The following is a 21,003-nucleotide window of genomic DNA, read 5'->3' on the forward strand; positions in this document are numbered from 1 at the left end:
TCCAGTAGTCGTGGTGACGGTAAGATTGGTGGTGCTGGCGGTGGTTATACTGTTCCATACACACCCACACACACTGCCATGAACACTCAAAAGACACTCTTATATACCGAAAACATTCGTAAACACACTCAAACACACCAACAGCATGCCTACACACACACACACACACACACATGAAGTGTTGCTATCACCGACAGATTTCAAATAGTGCCAATCACCAATCACCATGCGGCAAGACAAGCAGTGCAATTACACGCCTTCACCACAACCTCCACACTGCCTTATCTTCATCAATTAAAGGTACTTATAAGGCCAATCACTTATTGTTAGATTTTCTTTACGTATGAGAGTGAGAATAGTACGTAAATATTGATATGTGATAGGTATAACGACCATTAAAAAGACCAAGGCGTCTGTAATACCCGCTGATATTTGCTTCCTTCACTTACCGTAAGCCAAACATGTGTCACAATGCAATCACTAGGCTACCATTTCATATCCCCTGGTCAATAGTTCCCTGTGCGGCTTAATTTTAGCTTGGTAAAATGATAAAGGCTAAATATGGAGGTCCTGCTGCCGCTCTTCTTGGTATTGCCTCCGGGCCGCCTCCCACCCAAGTCCCCCATCCCTAACCCTCCCCCCATGGCAGCCTGCTTGGTCAAGTACTTTTTTCAAATATTTCCCGAGGGTAATATTACGCTTCCATGGTATGTTTTTTTTTTTTAATGTTTCGTTGTGTTTGAAGTGTGTTCCGCCCCTGTGTTGGGTAAATATGTGGCGTTTAGTTGTGTTTTATGGCGAATGTTAAAGGTTTTTTAACGGTCAAAATTTTCCATTTCGAGTTTTCAGGTATTTTATTTGAAGGTATAAGTGGGTCTTTGTGGTATCAGAGAATCGTGTGCGTTATTTTAAGCGTGAAATCAATCTATTGAGTGAAATATGTAGACTTTGAAATGGTGTTTGGTGGTGTTGAAAAAACGTCTTATTTTCCTTTATTTTATTTGCTCACGTTTGTGCTTTTCGGTGTAACTCGCTGTGGAATGTTTTAAAAGATAGCTCACACTCCCTCATATGTAGTAAAATACTCGCCAAGTGAAAATGGCTTGACTTTGCAGGGTGTTTTAGCAGTTTTATAAGTTTAAATGTTTTTTTATATTTAGCATACTTGATTTAGACATTTTTTAAAAACTTGTTAGGCTGGAGTTGTTTTGATATTTTAAAAATTAGTTCTAGTATTTATCACGTCACAAAATAACAAGCATTCGACCGTGGCTTCGTTTATTCGAAAAGTCATTTTTAATATCAAATTATTTACGTAATTTAGCTGAATCACCTCCGCTCCCGTTCTCTCTGACGACATAGCCCCAGGCTGGCGCCTCTTTTCCAAACCCGCAGTTCGTCAATATTTTGCCTGATATCTGGTGATTTCTACGTGTTTTCGTGTGTTTCTAGGGTCAGGTGTGTAGATATTAGTAGCAGAAGGAAGTACAAAGGTGAAATAAGGGAAGATAAGGAGAAAAGGAAGGAGAAAGAGAGAAGGAAGAGGAGAAGCCAAGCCACAATACTTAAGTCACCCTCCATTTCCTCAATATTTTGCCTAATATCTAATGTTTTGATGTGTTTCTAGGCTCAGACGTGAAGACAGAAGTAATAGAAAAAAGGAGGAGAAATAAAGGAGGAGTACGAAGAATGAACGAGAAATATAGACGGAATAGGAGAAGGAGCTAAAGTGGAATAATTAGGTAAGTGTCCCTTTTAATCCTAACGTTCTTTATATTGCATAATGTTGGTCTGGGGTATATTTAGGGTGTTTTAAGTGTGTTCCAAGGTGTTTTTTGGGTGATATAAGTATATTTTGGGTGTATTTCGTGTGTTTTTAGTATATTTTAAGACTCTCAGGTGTATTTGACGTGCCTTGAATGTTGTGTAGAGGTGTGTTTGAGTATCTGCATGTTTTGAGTGTGTTTTGGGGGCATTTTGAGGTGTTGCATGGTGTTTTGAGTGTGTTTTGGGGCAGTTTTGAGTATTTCAAGTTATTTTAGTGTGTATTGGGTGTTTCTAGTGAGTCTTGGGGGTATATTCCAGCATTGTGAGGTGTTGCAATTTGAGTGTTTTATGTGATATTGGTGTGTAGCCCTACTGGGTGTTTCTATTAAGTTTGGGTATGTTTTACGGCATTTTGAGGTGTTGTATGGTTTTTGGAGGCATTTTGAGGTTGTGCATGGCGTTTTGAGTGTGTTTTGGGCTAAATTTGAGTGTTTTAAGAGGTTTTGGTGTGTATTATGGGTCTCTTGGATGGGGATGATTTCATTATAAATTGCATATCTATAGAGGGTTTGTGTGTGTGTGTGTGTCTGCTGCAGTCTCTGACGAGACAGCCAGACGTTACCCTACGGAACGAGCTCAGAGCTCATTATTTCCGATCTTGGGATAGGTCTGAGACCAGGCACACACCACACACCGGGATAACAAGGTCACAACTCCTCGTTTTACATCCCGTACCTACTCACTGCTAGGTGAACAGGGGCTACACGTGAAAGGAGACACACCCAAATATCTCCACCCGGCCGGGGAATCGAACCCCGGCTGGCTTGTGAAGCCAGCGCTCTAACCACTGAGCTACCGGGCCGTGTGTGTGTGTGTGTGTGTGTGTGTGTTTGGTGTCATTTTGAATTATTTCATGGTGATTTTAGTGTTTTTTTCGGATAATATTGAGTGCTCTAAGTAGTTTTTGTGTGGAGCAGGGGTCATGAGTGTGTGTGTGTGTGTGTGTGTGTGTGTGTGTTGAAAATATTGGTAACTTGGGTGTCTGTAGTGTGTTTTGGGTGAGCTTTTTATATTTTGAGGAGTTGCAGGGTGTTTTGAGTTAGTTTTGAGTGATTTAAGTGGTTTGTGCGTGTGTCGGATGTGTGTGGGGTGTGTTTTGTGGTGTGGTGTGGTGTTGGTGTCGGTGTATACAGTGTTTTTTTTTTTAGTGAATTGTAAATGCGTTTGTTGGTAGTTTGAGGTGTTGCATGGTGGCAGTATTCAAGGGGATGTGACAAAGCTAGATTCAATGAATTCAAATTGTTGACCAATATAATAGGTTTGGCAGAGTGTTCCAGATTGATATGGACAGTAAACTGAACAATGGTTATGGTATTTTGTAAGCACGAGCGATAGTTTGGAAGTGATCATTGAGTCGGTAGGTTTGTGTGTGGGTGGGGTTAATTCACAGTACATAAGCTGGAGACCATTGACATGAAAATAATGACAAATATTTAATGTGATTCGCAATATACATAGAGGTGAATGACTTTGGGCAACCTTGCTTATTGTAGGCAACAGTGATGTGAACCTTTGAGTGTTGGTTTGGGAGTGTAGTTTTTGTTGTCCATCTGTTATTTGTATTTAAAGGAAAGACGGAGAGCTATGATGAACAGGATTGTGGTAACTTACTGCCAGGGTTTCTATGTCTCTTCAAACACCATCTAGTCCATCTAAATTTACCTTAAGATAGAATAAATCATGAATAACAGTGGTGTTAAAATACAAAGCCAGCATCTCGCTCACACAATGCAATGCTGGCAGACAGACCTACAGACGACCCCCGCACGGAAGACCAACGACTTATGTGCCTCAGACAGTCAGCTCTCCTACGGCGGTGTCAATGGCATCTCGAAGCAGCGCATGTGTGATGGCTTCAGTGACTACTGCAGTAACGGAGAGGTGAGAAGGCCTTGCTTGTGTCACTCTGGCACGCAAGGCTTAGCGCATGTCATCAACTCCATTGTTTCATATAAAAGTTGCAGGTTTTCTTACATTGTATACAGTATAATACAAAATCACAACTTGACCGTACAGAAGCAAATGCCTTTCTTGTGGCAGGATGAGTTTGTACAGGTGTGTGGCATTGACGAGTGCCGGGAGAAGAATGTCGGGTGTGTGTGCATCAACACTCGAGAGTCATACTGCTACTACCGCCAGTGCCGGCCATGCAGACTCGTCAGGAAGTTCAACTGTGAAGGTGAGGCCTGGCTGGACTGTCACTGCCATTCTACTACGGTCTGTCTTCTTAAACTTGTCACCCCTTCACCTCTACATTAACAGCAGCCTAAAGAAGTTAGTGTGGTATTCAAGGGTACTTTTGGTATTCTTGGCATACATCAACATGCATTTTGTTTCACGAATATGACTGACATCAGCGATGTGCGGATAAGTTGTTCTTTATGATTAAGTATAATTTTATCTTGTCATGCATTTCTCATGAGTGGTGATATATTTTTTGTAGTTTTCCTTAACATATCGCTAAATATATGTTCCTGAAATGCATGTAAATCTCTCGTTACCTCCTCTCTTTAACCTGTATCCTTAAGTTGTAATAAATCTGTGTTTCTAAGAGTGTATCTCCACCCTCAGACGTTGACAAGTGCGTGGAGTCGCCCAGATCCTCTCTCAGTGGTAGGGCTGGGCAGGATTCTATAAAACGAAGTAATCGCGAGTTCGATTACTTGCCCTGTTGGATTCGTGGGATTCGAATCCTCCACGAATCCTATGTACTCTTAACAGCCCAGGACGCCCGAGATTCTTCCTCAGCCAGTGATATTGTCTGCCAGGCGCGAGATTCGTTGGTGTTTGCAAGGGAATCCAGGATTCCCCTCCACCTGTCACAAACAAACATCACGACTCTCGCCCTTTGGTAGAATTTGCCGAGATGCAGACCGTGTCTCCCATGATGCTTACCAAGTGGTGTGTGGTGGAGTGTGGTGTGAGGTGTGTTTGATTATCTGTATGTTTTGAGTGTGTTTTGGGGGCATTTTGAGGTGTTGCATGGTGTTTTGAGTGTTTTTTGGGGCAGTTTTGAGTATTTCAAGTTATTTTCGTGTGTATTGAGTGTTTCTAGTGAGTATTGGGTGTATATCCCAGCATTGTGAAGTGTTGCATTGTGTTTTGCGTTAAATTTGAGTGTAATATGTTATTTTGGCGTGTACTGGGTTTTTCCATTGAGTTTTGGGTATGTTTTCTGGCATTTTGAGGTGTTGCGTGGTATTTTGGGGGCATTTTGAGGTGTTGAATGGTGTTTTGAGTTTGATTTGAGTGTTTCATTAGGTTTTGGTGTATAGCCTATTAGGGGTCTCTTGGATGTGTGTGGGGAGATGATTTCATTATAAATTGTATGTCTATAGTGATGTGTGTGTGTGTGTAATTCACTGTTTGATCTGCTGCAGTCTCTGACGAGACAGCCAGACGTTATCCTACGGAACGAGCTCAGAGCTCATTGTTTCCGATCTTCGGATAGGCCTGAGACCAGGCACACACCACACACCGGGACAACAAGGTCACAACTCCTCGATTTACATCCCGTACCTACTCACTGCTAGGTGAACAGGGGCTACACGTGAAAGGAGACACACCCAAATATCTCCACCCTGCCGGGAATCGAACCCCGGTCATCTGGCTTGTGAAGCCAGCGCTCTAACCACTGAGCTACCGGGCCGTGTGTGTGTGTGTGTGTGTGTGTTTGGTGTCATTTTGAAGTGTTTCATGGTGATTTTAGTGTGTATTAAGTTAATATTGAGATTTTGTGTGGAGCAGGGCTCATGAGTGTGTGTGTATGTATGTGTATGTGTGTGTGTGTGTATGTGTGTGTGTGTGTGTAAGTCACCTCGGTCGCCTGCTGGTCACCCAGCCAGTCTTCCTCATTACAGAGCGAGCTCATAGCTCATAAACCGATCTTCAGGTAGGACTGAGACCACAACGCACTCCACACACCGGGAAACCGAGGCCACAACCCCTTGAGTTACATCCCTTACCTATTTACTGCTAGGTTAACAGGGGCCACACATTAAGAGGCTTGCCCATTTGCCTCACCACGCCGGGACTTGAACCTGGGCCTCTCGATTGTGAGTCGAGCGTGCTAACCACTACACTACGCGTGTGTGTGTGTGTGTGTGTGTGTGTGTGTGTGTGTGTGTGTGTGTATTTAGCTATTTACCTATTTGTGATTACAGGGCCTGAGCCGTAGCTCTATGTCCACACTTGTCCAATTTTTCCTTCATTTGACTGACACTCGCCACACACACCACATCCACGCTCAGTTTGTTCCATGCATCAATGCTCCGATATGTTAAGCTATACTTCTAGATGTCGTTCGTGCAGGAGTCCTTCAGTATTTTCTTTGGGTGTCCTCTTAGGTAATTACTGGATGCCATCGTGATCAGGTTCTCCCTATCCAATATGTCCACTCCATGTACTATTTTGAACATTGTTATCATATCCCCTCTGACTCTTCTTTCTTCCAACGTGCTTAATTCCAGCCTATTTAACCTCTCCTCATACGGTACCTCCTTAAAGTCTGGTATCATTCTTGTTGCTAACCTCTGCACTCTTTCCAGTTTCTTGACATGTTTCTTCATGTATGGTGACCAAATTACTGATGCATATTCCAACTGTGGCCTAATCAGGGTGGTCAATATTTTCTTTATCATGTTCCTGTCCAGGTAATTAAATGCCCATCCTATACTTTGGAGCATGCTGTAGATTTTTCCAAATATTCTATTAATGTGCTTTTCTGGAGACGGATTACTCTGTACAGTCACTCCCAAGTCTTTTTCTTCACTGACTTCAATTACGGTCTTCCCCCCCAGCTGGTAGTCTTTATATGGTCTATATTTACTTCTACCCATTCTCATTACACAGCTTTTGTTGGTATTGAATTCCATTTGCCAGGTCCTGCTCCATTCATATATTTTGTCCAAGTCCTTCTGCATTATATTACAGTCATGCATATTCCTCACTCTCCTCATAATCTTTGCATCATCTGCAAACATATTCATATAACTTCTCACTCCCTCTGGCATGTCATTTATATAGATCAGGAACATGATGGGACCAAGCACCGAACCTTGGGGAACTCCACTGGTTACCTTCCTCCACTCTGACTTCACTCCCTTCACTACCGTCCTCATTTCTCTACCTGTCAAATAATTTCTCATCCACTCCGTCAGATTTCCTCTTATTCCTCCGATACTACTTAACTTCCACATCAATCTGTTATGTGGTACTTTATCAAATGCTTTTTTTAAGTCTAGGTATACACAATCAACCCATCTATCCCTCTCTTGTAAAATATCGACCACTCTTTAGTAGAAACATAGCAAATTTGATAAACACGATTTCCCTTTTCTAAAGCCAAACTGTTTCTCACTTAGTATTTCTTTGTTTTCTAGGAACTCACACCACTTGCTTTTGATCACTTCTTCACATATCTTACACATAATGCTGGTCAAAGAAACAGGTTTATAATTCAATGGTTCCATGCGACATCCACTTTTGTAAATTGGTACTACATTTGCCCTTTTCCATTCTACTTGCACCTGTCCCGTGTTGATAGATGTTCCTGTTAAATCTAAAATTGGATCTAGCAACTGCTCTTGACATTCTTTTAACACTCTTCCAGACACACCATCTGGTTCCATTGCCTTGTTAACATCTAATTGACTCAAAACTTTTGCAATGTCACTCTTTGTTACTATAATTTCTTATATCCATCTTGTCACAGGTAACATCCGTCGATTGAATTGTGTTTCTTCTGTGAATACTTTGCAGAAATTCTCATTCAATTTTTCAACAATGACACTTGTATCTTCATATATATAATCTCCAACCTTTAATTTATCAACTGTTTCTTTTTTTCTGTAATTTACCATTAATGAATTTGTAAAACATTTTGGGATCACTTTCACAATTCTCCACTATTCTCTGTTCAAATTTTTGTTGTGCCCTTCTTCTCATTTGAACATATTTATTTCTTGCATTCCTATATGCTTCTCTCTCCACTTCCTCCTTATTTCTCTTGTATTTTTCCCATGCCTTTTCCTTCTCCCTTTTTGCCTTGTCACAGGTTTTGTTAAACCATTGATCTCCCTTTAAGATTTTCTTAGTATATTTTGGCACAAAGTTCTCTGCGGCCTCACTATATATTTCCATAAATTTTTAATATTTTAACTGCATGTTTGTTTCCTGGTACATTTCGGACCAATCCACATTTCCAAAGTAATTTCTCAACTCCTTATATCTTCCCTTAGCATAATTTAGGCATTCCTCCTTGTATCCAACTTCATTATCTTTGCTGAACCCCACCTTTACCTCAAATTTCAATAATTCATGATCACTCTTACCCAAAGGACACTCATGCTCAATCTCATTTTCTAGATTTACTCCCTTTGTGAATATCGAGTCCAGTCTCGATGGGGCATCACCCCTCCTTCCCTGTGTTGGATGCCTCACCCACTGTGTCATCAAATTTCCCACCGCATAATTTAATAGCTGCTCACCCCATTCTCCACTATTCCCCACTTCAAATTCTTCCCAATTGACGTCTTTACAGTTGAAATCTCCAACTATAACCATTTTTCCTTTCTTTCTTTACAGCTTCATTTTTCATTCTTTCCAATGTGCTTTCCACCATAATGATCATTTGACCATGCACTTGTTTTTGGTGGTACATACACAGTTACAATATTGATATCTTGCCTTCCATCAGTCACCACCACACCCACCACTTCCTCCTTGTCTCCTCCAAGGCACACATTTTGCACTATTAAGTCTTTTCTTGTTAACACAATTATTCCACCTCCACTTTTATTCACTCTATCTTTTCTCCACATTCTATAATATCCCCCTCCAAACCAATCTATTTGTATATTCGGTCTCAATTTAGTCTCCACTATACACATAATATCTGGTTTATCCCTTATCAGATGGTTCATACACTCTAATCTTTTTGATAGGAAGCCGTCTATGTTAGTATATGATACTCTTATGTCTTTCTTCCTTATCTGCTCCTTTGTCTGGTCTTTAACTCCCTCTCTTTTGTCCACCACTTCCACACTTTGTCGTTTCTTATTTTCCAAAAAACTTCTTCTTTTCTTCTTCTGTTTTTGCCTCATTCCTCTCTCTCACCTCTGTCACCATTTCTCTCATCTTAACCCTTTCCTCCTGCGACATATTTCTTCTTACATAAATCATGTTTGTCTCTTGAGAATTTTTCAGCTTCCATGCATTTCTCAATACATGCTCAGCAGCTACTTGGGATTTTAATGTTATCTTCATGGCTCTAGACTTTCCTTCTTCATCCTTTCCCATTGTATGTGTGTGTGTGTGTTTGTTTGATCTGCTGCAGTCTCTGACGAGACAGCCAGACGTTACCCTACGGAACGAGCTCAGAGCTCATTATTTCCGATCTTCGCATAGGCCTGAGACCAGGCACACACCACACACTGGGACAACAAGGTCACAACTCCTCGATTTACATCCCGTACCTACTCACTGCTAGGTGAACAGGGACTACACGTGAAAGGAGACACACCCAAATATCTCCACCCAGCCGGGGAATCGAACCCCGGTCCTCTGGCTTGTGAAGCCAGCGCTCTAACCACTGAGCTACCGGCGCGTGTGTGTGTGTGTGTGTGTGTGTGTGTGTGTGTGTGTGTGTGTGTGTGTGTAAGATACTGGTAACTTGGATGCCTGTAGTGTGTTTTGGGTGAGCTTTTTATATTTTGAGGTTTTGCAGGGTATTTTGAGTTAGTTTTGAGTTATTTAAGTGGTTTGTGTGTGTGTGTGTTTTGTGGTGTGGTCTTGGTATCGGTGTATACAGTGTTTTTTTTAGTGAATTGTAAGTGCGTTTGTTGGAGGGTATTTTTAAACAGTTTGGCATGTTTTAAGAGTAATTTTAGACAGTTTGGCATGTTTTAAGGACATTTTAGACAGTTTGGCATGTTTTGAGGGTATTTTAAAACAGTTTGTCATGTTTTATGGCCATATTGAGACAGTGGCATGTTTTGAGGCCATTTTGAGATAGTTTGAAATCTTTTGAGGGCATTTTAAGACAGTTTGGCAAGTTTGGATAGCATATTAAGACAGTTTTTATGTTTTGAGGGCAATTTAAGACAGTTTGACAGGTTTTGAGGACATATTAAGACAGTTTGACATGTTTTGATGGCATTTTAAGACAGTTTGACATGCTTTGAGAATTTTTTGAGACAGTTTGGCATGTTTTGAGGGCAATTTAAGACAGTTTGGGATGTTTTGAGTGTAATTTAAGACAGTTTAGCATGTTTGACATGTGTTATGGCCATTTTGAGACAGTTTGACATGTTTTGAGGGCATTTTAAGACAGTTTGGAGGGCATATTGAAACAGTTTGGTATGTTTTAAGGGTATATGAAGAGAGTTTGGCAGATTTTGAGTGCAATTTAAGAAAGTTTGGCAGGTTTTGAGGACATTTTAAGACAGTTTGTCATGTTTTATGGACATTTTTAAGACAATTTGATATGTTCTCCTCCTCCTCCTCCTCCTCCTCCTCCTCCTCCTCCTCCTCCTCCTCCTCCTCCTCCTCCTCCTCCTCCTCCTCCTTCCTTCCTTCCTTCCTTCCTTCCTTCCTTCCTTCCTTCCTTCCTTCCTTCCTTCCTCCTCCTCCTCCTTCTCTTGTGCTAATACTATTACTATTATTACTATCCCAATGTGACTTGTGTGACCTCTGACGTTTTTCCGCAGTACTCCCTGGACTGCGACTTCACTGTGACCCGAGAGAAGGTGGCCACTCAATGCTGAGGTCACACAGCTCCCTTCCTTATGCAGGTCAGTGGTGTGGTTAGGTTAGGCTAGGTGAGTTGGGCTGGGGAAGGTTTTGAGGGCATTTTTGAGGCAGTTTGGCATGTTTGGAGGGTATATTAAAGCAGTTTGGCATGATTTAAGGGGATTTTAAGATAGTTTGTCATGTTTTAAGTTCATTTAAAGACAGTTTGACACATTTTAACAGCATTTGAGACAGATTTGGCATATTATGATGGCATTTTAAGGCAGTTCGTCATGTGTTGAGAGCATTTTGAGACAGTTTGTTATGTTTTTTTATTTTATTTTATTTTATTTTTTTATTTATTTTTTTTCATACCACATGGACAGGTCTCTGGTGGTGTTGTGGTGTGGTATAGTGGGGTTTAGTAAGGTTAGGTTAGGTAAAGTTGAGTGAAGATAAGTTAAGATAAGATTACAGGTTAGTTAAGGTTGGGTTGGGTTATGCTGGTTTGTTTTGGGTTAGTATGAGTTGGGTTGGGTTGGGTTGGGTTATACTGGGTTGTTTTTGGAATGGGTTGGGTTGGAATATGCTGGGTTGTTTTGGGTTATTTTGGGTTGGGTCGGGTTTGGTTGTTTTGGGTTAGCGTGGGTTAATTTGGGGTGGGTTGGATTGGGTTACGCTGGGTTGTTTTTGGGTTAGATTGGGTTGGGTTGGATCATGCTGGGCTAGTTTGGGTCATACTGGGTTAAGTTGGGTTGGGTTGGGTTGTTTTGGGTTAGCTTGGATTGGGAGCAGTATGGATTTCGAAAGGGTAGTGCAATATTTGACCTGAGGATGGTAACAGAAAGAGCAATTGAAATGCAAAAAGATGTATACATGTGTTTGGTGGACTTGTGAGAAAGCCTTTGAGATGAAGAGACAGGAGGAAATGATTGACATGTTAAAGGTGATTGGATTGGATGGCAAAGATGTAAGAATGATAAATAACCTATACTGGGAACAAATAGAAAATAAAAACACAGAATGGGTAGAGATACAGAGAGGAGTGTGGCAAGGCTGCGTACTCTCACCAGACTTGTTCTCATTGTACGGACAAAAATGTTTGGAGGAGATTGAAGAAATGGAAGGAATTTGCATTGGGAGAAGAAACATAAACAACATACGTTATGCGGACGATACAGTTTTAGTGGCAGATTCTGAGGTAACATTGCAAGCACTCATAGATACCTTAAATGACACATGTCGAAGAACAGGATTAAAGATCAACTCCAAAGAGACAGAAGTGATGAGAATAACAAAAGGAAATGAGAGATTGAGAGTTCAAATTATAAACCAGGGACAAATAATCAAACAAGTAGACAATTTTGAATACCCAGGAAGTACTATCACAGAAAAGGCAAATTGTGAAAGTGAAATAAAAAGAAGAATTGGAATTGCAAAGACAGCCTTCAGACAGTTAAGAAAGATATTGACCAATATTAGCATGAATATAAAAATGAATAAAACAATGTATACTCAAGTGTTATGTATGGTCCACATTAACGTATGGGTCTGAGACATGGACGATAAAGAAGAACATGATCAAAAGGTTAGAAGCAGTAGAAATGTGGTTCATGTGAAGAATGCTGAGAATCCCTTGGACTGCACAGATCACTACTGAAGAGAGATTTAGAAGAGTAGTAATGGAAAGAACACTGGTGAAGAGTATCAGGAGGAGACACCTAAGTTTTGTGGGCCATGTACTGAGAGGACATGGACTGGGGAGAGAATGCTTGTGTGGGAGAGTAGAAGGAACCAGCGAGAGGAAGACAGAGGGTCAAGTTTATGGGCACATTGGTGGAACATGTTGGTGAGGGCTGGACAACTGTGGATCGGGTTAGAGTGGCTCAAAACAGAGGAGGATGGTGTTCCATGGTCGCCGACGTCACATGACTGGCACCTCGGTAAAGGTAAAGCGTTGGGTTGGGTTGGGTTGGGTTATGCTGGGTTGTTTTGGATTAGCTTGGGTTAGGTTGCATTGAGTTATGCTGGATTGTTTTGGGTTACGTTGGATTGGGTTGGGTTGGGTTATGCTGGGTTGTTTTGGGTTATGTTGGGTTGGGTTGTGCTGGGTTGTTTTGGGTTAGGTTAATTTTGGTTCAGTTTAGTTAAGTTAGGTTAAGTTCAGTTCAGCTAGGTTTGGTTGAGTTGAGTTCAGTTCAGTTTACAAAATAGTGAAGGTGACTCAATGTAAACAGTGCACCTCTCATTACAGGAAAGTCAAGCCAAGGTCCCTGAATGCTGCTAAGGAAACACACTGCTGCTGGAACACTGCACCACCAAGCCAAGCCAAGCCAAGCCACAACACAACACAAGCCTTCTACAACACCTACAGTCATCAACAACACCCAGATTACAAGACAAAACCTGGAGCCATGAAGAACAGTTAGGATAGATTAGCAGTTTTTTTTTTTTTAAGGACATTTAAGACAAGTTTGACATGTTTTTCAGGGTATTTTGAGACCATTTGGCATGTTTTAATGGTATTTTAAGACCATTTGGCATGTTTTTATGGTATTTTAAGACCATTTGGCATGTTTTTGATGGCATTTGAAGAAAGTTTGGCTATGTTAATATTATTTTATTGACATTTGGAGAGTGTATGGAGGTCACAAAATTAATGGGAACAGTCTTCACTATTTTAATCCCCCACATGAGTTTGTGAAGCAAGTGTTGGATTCTCAGGACAAAGATGCAATTTGCTTATTAAGAGATTCACTCAACGCTTGTGTGTCAGACAAAGACCTGTATTCACAAACACTTTACTCTCTCACCAACATGGCTTCCAAGGCCACAAAGATCACTGCCAGGGTTTTCAAGAGTGTTTCTCCAGTTAATAATGTAGAAATGTTGTCACACTACCTCTGGAACCATAAAAATACCCTTAACAATGCTTTATTCGCTCACCACGACTTTTCCAAGGCCACAGAGATGACTGGTGGGATTTTCAAGACTTTCTCCAGTTCATAATATAGAAATCTTGTCATTCTGCCTTTAGAACTGTAAAAACATTCTTCAGAATGCTTTATTCTCTCATTATGACAGTTTTCCAAGGCCACAGAGATAACTGGCAAAGTTTTCAAGTGTGTTTCTCCAGTTAATATTGTAGAAATGTTGTCACTCTGCCTCTAGAACAGTGGTTCTCAAACTATGGGTCGCGACCCAAAGTTGGGTCGCGAGATAAATTTTGATGGGTCGCAGGGACACAGGAACATTATCATACTTTCAGTGTTTCAGTGTATTTCAGTTACTTAATTGAATTATTCTTCTTTAACCACAAATTACTTTTGTTATGTATGTTCATCTTCTCCCCACCTCCCTTCTCCTGGGCCCCATGTAATGGTGTGTGAGTAAAATATTATATAATATCTTGCTTCATTTACTACTTACTATATTTACTAACTATTAGTAATAATAATAATAATCATCTTTCATTCTTATTGGTTTATTCTGCATTATATATCATTGTACATTTTGTTTCCCTTTACTTTACTCTGGGTCGCGAAGGAATTAAATGTTCCAAATAGGGTCGCTCACGAAAAAGTTTGAGAACCACTGCTCTAGAACCATAAAAAACACCATTAAAAATGCTTTATTCTCCACCATGACTATTTTCCAAGACCAAAGATGATTGGCAGGGTTTTCAAGAATGTTTCTCCAGTTAATGTAGAAATCTTGCCATTCTGCCTTTAGAACTCTCTCTCTCTCTCTCTCTCTCTCTCTCTCTCTCTCTCTCTCTCTCTCTCTCTCTCTCTCTCTCTCTCTCTCTCTCTCTCTCTCTCTCTCTCTCTCTCTCTCTCTCTCTCTCTCTCTCTCTCTCTGATGGTAGAAAGCGTTGGTTTGTAAGATTGTGTCACTTCAAAACCAAACATTTTCATCTTTGAATATTTGTTAACTTGAAAATTGTTTAAAAATATTTTGTGAAGTTGAAAATTTTTTAAGATTTTTTGATGGCCACAATGAAGACTGTGGCCATTAATCCTCTGATGTTTATGGCCCTTTGTTAATGGCAATGAAATGGTTTAATGGTACACAAATCTCAAGGTAAAAATGTCTCCTAGTACTGAAGGGGTTAAAATAGTGAAGACTGTGACCATTAATCTTGTCACCTCCAAAGACCCTTTCTAATGTCAATAAAATGGTCTAATGGTACACAAATGTCAAGGTAAAAATGTGTCCCAGTACTTATGGGTAAAAATGGTGAAGATTGTGGCCATTAATCTTCTGCCTTCTATAGACCTTTCCAAGTGTCAATAATATGGTCCAACGGTACGCAGATCGCAAGGTAAAAATGTGTCCCAGTACTGAAGGGGTTAAAATAGTGAAGAATGTGGCCATTAATCTTCTGACGTCTATAGATCTTTCCTACTGTCAATAAAATGGTCTAATGGTACACAAATCTCAAGGTGTCCCAGTATTGAAGGGGTTAAAATATTGAAGCCATTAAACTTCTGCCCTCTATAGACCTTTCCTAATGTCAATAAAATGGTCTAATGGTATACAAATGTCAAGGTAAAAATTTGTTTCAGTACTGAAGGGGTTAAAATAGTGAAGACTGTGACCATTAACCTTCTGCTGTCTATAAACCTTTCCTAATGTCAATGAAATTATCTAATGGTACACAGATCTCAGGGTAAAAATGTGTCCCAGTACTGAAGGGGGTTGAAATAGTGAAGACTGTGGCCATTAATCTTGTGACCTCCATACACCTCTCCTGATGTCAATAAAATGGTCTTAATGGTACACAAATCTCAAGGTAAAAATGTCTCCTAATACTGAAGGGGTTAAAATAGTGAATATTGTGGCCATTAACCTTGTGACCTCCATAGACCCTTGCTAATGTCAATAAAATTATCAAATGGTACACAAATGTCAAGGTAGAAATGTGTCCCAGTACTGAAGGGGTTAATATGCCACATTACCTCTTACACAGAATAATTATTTATGTTACAACTTTGCCCACTAAGACTAAGTTAATGGTAATTGTAATGCGAGGCACTGCAAGGTTTTCTTCATTTTTCAGAATTTTTTTATTTATTTTTTCTGTCACCTCCATTACTCACCCAAAAATTGTTAAGCTGCTCCCAAGGGATAATTCACCCCAGTTTGGGAACCAGTGTCTTGGAAGGTCTCATAAAAATAATGAATTTATGTGGCAAGGTGCTGGAAATGTGTGTGTGTGTGTGTGTGTATTTGTTTGTGTTTGTGTTTTTTTTTTTTTTTTTTTTTTTTTTTGGGTTTTGTAAGTAAATTGTGTTTTTACTGTGAATTTATATTTATGTGAAGGTTTGTGTTGTGAGGTGAGGTGTGGTTGTGTGTGTGTGTGTGTGTGTGTGTGTGTGTGTGTGTGTGTGTGTGTGTGTGTGTGTGTGTGTGTGTGTGGGAGTGGGCAAGATGGATTAAGGCTTGGTGGAATGTGTGTGTGTGTCTTGCATTGTCTCTTGAGTTTTCCATCTCCTCCCAGTCTACGTTTTTAAAATAGTTCTTGAGATTCTCAATATCAGCCTTTCTGTAATTTAATCGGTCTCCTTTGTATGAATCGTCTCTATCTTCCTTTCCTTCTTTTATATCTATTTCTAATATTGCATGGTCACTCTTTCCCAATGGGCACTTATATCTTATATCATCATTCATTTGTATACCCCTTGTAATAACTAGGTCCAATCTCGCCGGCTCGTCGTTTCCTCTGAATCTTGTGTGTTCCTTTACTCTCTGGTCCATCATATTGTCTATCATTAGGTTCAAGAATCTTTCTCCCCAGGCTTCTTCCCCCATACCACTTTCATAATTTTCCCAGTCCACTTCTTTACAGTTGAAATCTCCTACTAATATCACTTTTCTCCTTTCTTTAATGATTCTCATTAGACTCCTTATTGTGTCATCTATCATGTCTTTATATTGTTGATTGGTCCATGAATTTGATTTTGGTGGCACATTATGTTACAATGATTGTTATCTCTTTTTTTATTAATATGCATCTTAATATACAATACTTCTGCTTTTCTTTCCCCACATTCCATTTCATTTATCACTATCTCTTTCCAAACATAATCATGACTCCTCCTCCTCCTTTACCCACTCTGTCTCTTCTCCATACATTATACCTATTGTCCAAGTCTATTTTGATTGCCTTATTTAGTTTTGTTTCAGCCAGGCATACAATATCTGGATTTTCTTTTCTTATGTAATCTCTTAATTCTAATTTACTTGATAAAACCCTGTCTATGTTTGTATACATCATTTTTAGTCTTTTGCCTTTATCATTTTTAGTTAAACTTGTTCCACTTTTTTCTCTTCCTTCTCGTTTATATACCATTCCCTTATCCTGTCTCCTAGAATTCTCCAAAAAAAATGCCTTCTTCTCTTCTGACCTTTCATTATTCTTTTCCCTTACTGCTGCTGCCAGTTCATTGTATCTCTTCCTTTCTTCCTCATTTCTATTTTTCTTTATATAGATATCCTTGCAGCCTTCTGTTTCTCTAAGTTTTGTTGTTCTATATAATATTTCTTCTGTTGCTGCTTGTGATTTTAGTAGTATTTTAATTGGTCTCATTTTTCCTTCTTGATATGGTCCCATTCTGTTTATTTCTTCTACTTCCTCTTCCAAGTTCTGCCTATCTTCATCGTTTAGATTCTTCAGTAGGTCTTTGACTGATTTCATTTCTTTTTCTCTTTTTGGTCTATATTTTATATTTTTTTCTTTTATTCCAAATACAACTACACTCTTCTTTTTTTCTGCAATTTCTCTAACTAAATTTTCTTTTGTCTTGAGGACTTCTATCATTTTGCTTGTCATATTTTCTTCTTTTTCTTTAAGTTGTTCTTGAATCACCTTCTGAAAATCAGCCTTATCTTTCTTATCTTGAACTCTCCATGGTTGTACTTCTTTTTTTTCAGCGGCAGTGGACTTCTGTCTCCAAAATGTGAATCATCTATATATAGCTTCTCCCACTGGTGTGCAGCATAAATTTAGTTACACCGCATTTTGTTACGTTTTGACAGCATCTTTTATAGACTCTCCCATTTGTCTGTTTACAAGTTTCTCAAATCAAACTTTAGGCTTTAAAGTGAAATTTCTTTATATGTTTCTAGAATAATGGAGTCACTCACACCCACATTTGTGTCCAGGACTTGTGACCTGATGTGGTTTCCTCCACCCTCCCAATTTTTTTGTTTTGTTTTTGCTTTTTCAGTTATGTGATGGTTTCCTCTCTTACTAACTCATCATCTAAATCATGCGCTAGAATCAGCTGTAAATCCTCATCAGTGATTCTCCTCCTTGTAGCATGGTTGTGCCTAAAATTCCCAAATATGTCCAAGAAATAATACTATATTTAATGACAGGCAGACAGGAGCACTCCACCCTGCCTGAAAGCTGGGAACATTATAGTGAGAAGTCATACACCAAGGCCACTCTTGACTTGCCAGTTATCATTTTTGTTCTCCACTCACACGTCGTCTATATATAGTCGATGCTTAGAAATACAAGGGATAAATTTTGAGACGAGTCTATATATGTCACCCCGCAAATTTTGATACAATCAGGACCTCTATATATAGTTCCACCCCGGCTTTTAATCACGTTCTGTACTCTTTCCTCTTCCTTGTTTACTAGATCTTTCAGCTTTCTTTTTCTTTCTCGGCTTTACCAGTCCTTCTTCCATCTGCTTTTGTAGTTAGCTACTTCCTTTTTAGTTCTTCGTTTTCCGCTCTTAGCCTAGCTTCATTTTCTTCCACTTTTTTTTATCCTTTCTCTCAGTTTTATAAACTCTTTATCCTGTTCTTCATTCTCTTTCATTTCCATCTTCTCCTTTATCAGTTTATCTAGTTTATATTCAATATTTGACACTCTTTATAGTAGTGAAGTAGTCTCTATCGAAACCTTCTCCAGGCTCACCCACATCAGCATAGTCATCATCAGCTTTCCTACCTTCTCCAATCTCACGTCTGCATTTTGATGGTATCTCTTTTTCGCTCATCATTTCTTAATAATTGATTACATGAAGAAAAATGAGACCACACTACCTGCCCAGGCCACTGTAAAAACTGTACAACCAGTATGTAGTGAAGATCAGCTGCTTGTCGGAACGGCGCCAGTCCTTCTCCCTTCCTCTACCTGTGTGTGTGTGTGTGTGTGTGTGTGTGTGGGCAACATGGATTAAGGTTCGGTGGAATGTGTGTGTGTGTGTGTGTGTGTGTGTGTGGGAGTGGGAGTGGGAGTGGGCAAGATGGATTAAGGTTTGGTGGAATGTGTGTATTCACCTAGTTGTATTCACCTAGTTGCAATTTTATAGGGCCTGGGTATCATACTGTGTGTGTGTGTCCATATCTACACACATGTGTGTGTGTGTGTGTGTGTGTGTGTATTTACCTAGTTGTAGTTTTACAGGGCCTGGGCTTTATGCTCGTGTGGTCCCGTCTCCATATCTACACTTATCCAATTTTTCTTTAAAACTATGTACACTCTTTGCTGACACCACTTCCTCACTCAAACTGTTCCAAGTCTCAACACATCTTTGCAGGAAACTAAATTTTTTAACATCTCTCAGACATCGTGTGTGTGTAAGGGCATGTTCACACTACAAGCAGAGCAGTCTGGTTAGGTGTTTACACAATAAGCAGAGCAGGGTGACCTACACAAGAATTCTGGGTGTCCTCTTAGCCACAGAGCAGGTCTGGCAGGCAACAATATGATAAAAAAGAAATAATAACAATGAATAAATAAGTAAATAAATAGTGTCAAATTCCACAGTGTTTATCTGGAAGGACGATGAAAAATATGACAATTTGTAAAGGAATGTGAAATTTTGTTGGTAAAGCCATGTGTGTGTGTGTGTGTGTGTGTGTGTGTTTTCTGTTTGATCTGCTGCAGTCTCTGACGAGACAGCCAGACGTTACCCTACGGAACGAGCTCAGAGCTCATTATTTCCGATCTTCGGATAGGCCTGAGACCAGGCACACACCACACACTGGAACAACAAGGTCACAACTCCTCGATTTACATCCCGTACCTACTCCCTGCTAGGTGAACTACTACACGTGCTACACGTGAAAGGAGACACACCCAAATATCTCCACCCGGCCGGGGAATCGAACCCCGGTCCTCTGGCTTGTGAAGCCAGCGCTCTAACCACTGAGCTACCGTGTGTGTGTGTGTGTGTGTTTGTGGCTCACTGATCTGTACAGTGTGTTTTTTTCTCTCTTTCTCCCTCCTTTCTTTTATCTTTCCTCTTTTTCCTTTCATTTTTCCTCAAGGGATGGAAAAGCTGTAGGAAAAAAGAAAAGAGTATGTTTTACTTTCATGTATAGTACCTGAGTAACACTCTCTCTCTCTCTCTCTCTCTCTCTCTCTCTCTCTCTCTCTCTCTCTCTCTTTTATCTTTTCTAATTTTCCTTTCATTTTTCCTCAAGGGATGGAACAGGTGTGGAAAAAAGAAAAGTTTGTTTTCCTTTCATGTATAGGACCAGAATATTGCTTCCATCTCCTTTCTTCTTTTCTCTCTCTCTTCTTTCTGTTATCTTTCTTCTTCTTCCTTTCATTTTTCAAAGGATGGAACAGCTGTAGGAAAAAAAGTGTGTTTTCCTTTCATGTATAGGACCAGAATATTGCTTCCATCTCCTCTCTTCTTTTCTCTCTCTCTCTTCTTTCTGTTAGCTTTCCTCTTCTTCCTTTTATTTTTCCTCAAGGGATGGAACAGCTGTAGGAAAAAAAGTGTATTCCTTTCATGTATAGGATCAGAATATTGCTTCCTTCTCCTCTCTCTTTCTCTCTTCCTTCTTTCTTTTTATCTTTTCTCTTCTTCCTTTAATTTTTCTTCAAGGGAGAAAAAGAAGAGTTTGTGTGTTTCTTTCATGGTTAGTACCTGAATATCACTTCCTTCTCCTCTCCTCCTTTCTCTCTCTCTTCTTTCTTTTATCTTTTCTTTTTTTCTTTTACATAGCATAACATAAATAATAGGATAACAAAGGGCCACCAGGGCCCATCTAGGTTATCTGTATCAGTCGCACAGCGACCTCGTCATCAGTACTTAAAGATACACTTACAAGTACTACACAATACATTATATACTAATTCTAAATATTTGGCCCATCAACAGGGCTAAGTCCTGCAGCGAATTCCTCTACAATCTGTGATCCCCATACATGGGGATCATATCTTGTTTAACTATAGTAAATTTCTTATAAAAACTATCATGCAGCACTATACATAATTATAAATCTAATAAATTTAAGTGCTTATCTAATGTTTTTAAACAATGTCAAACTAGTGCTATTTACAACCCTCTGGCAATGCATTCCAGAAGTCTACCACCCTATGACTAAAGAAATATTTTCTTATATCTAACCTGCAGCCTTGCTTTCTAATCTTCCTGCCATGATTTCTAGTCCTACTTCCCTCCTCTAAGG

General features: G+C 39.8%; 1 long non-coding RNA gene across 3 annotated transcripts; it reads left to right on the top strand.

Moving 5' to 3' along the window:
• Positions 1–13,056, top strand: LOC123518838. 3 transcript variants are annotated; one of them, XR_006678893.1, is made up of 7 exons: positions 1–300; positions 1,628–1,742; positions 3,571–3,708; positions 3,868–4,006; positions 4,399–4,752; positions 10,536–10,619; positions 12,812–13,056. It is a non-coding gene; the product is annotated as an uncharacterized LOC123518838 (long non-coding RNA). The 3 variants fall into 3 exon arrangements; XR_006678894.1 differs by having other exon boundaries at positions 4,399–4,728; XR_006678895.1 differs by having other exon boundaries at positions 3,575–3,708.
• The last annotated feature ends 7,947 nt before the right edge of the window (positions 13,057–21,003 follow it).

Source organism: Portunus trituberculatus, chromosome 44, assembly GCF_017591435.1.
Source record: "Portunus trituberculatus isolate SZX2019 chromosome 44, ASM1759143v1, whole genome shotgun sequence".
Taxonomy (NCBI): Eukaryota; Metazoa; Arthropoda; class Malacostraca; order Decapoda; family Portunidae; genus Portunus; species Portunus trituberculatus.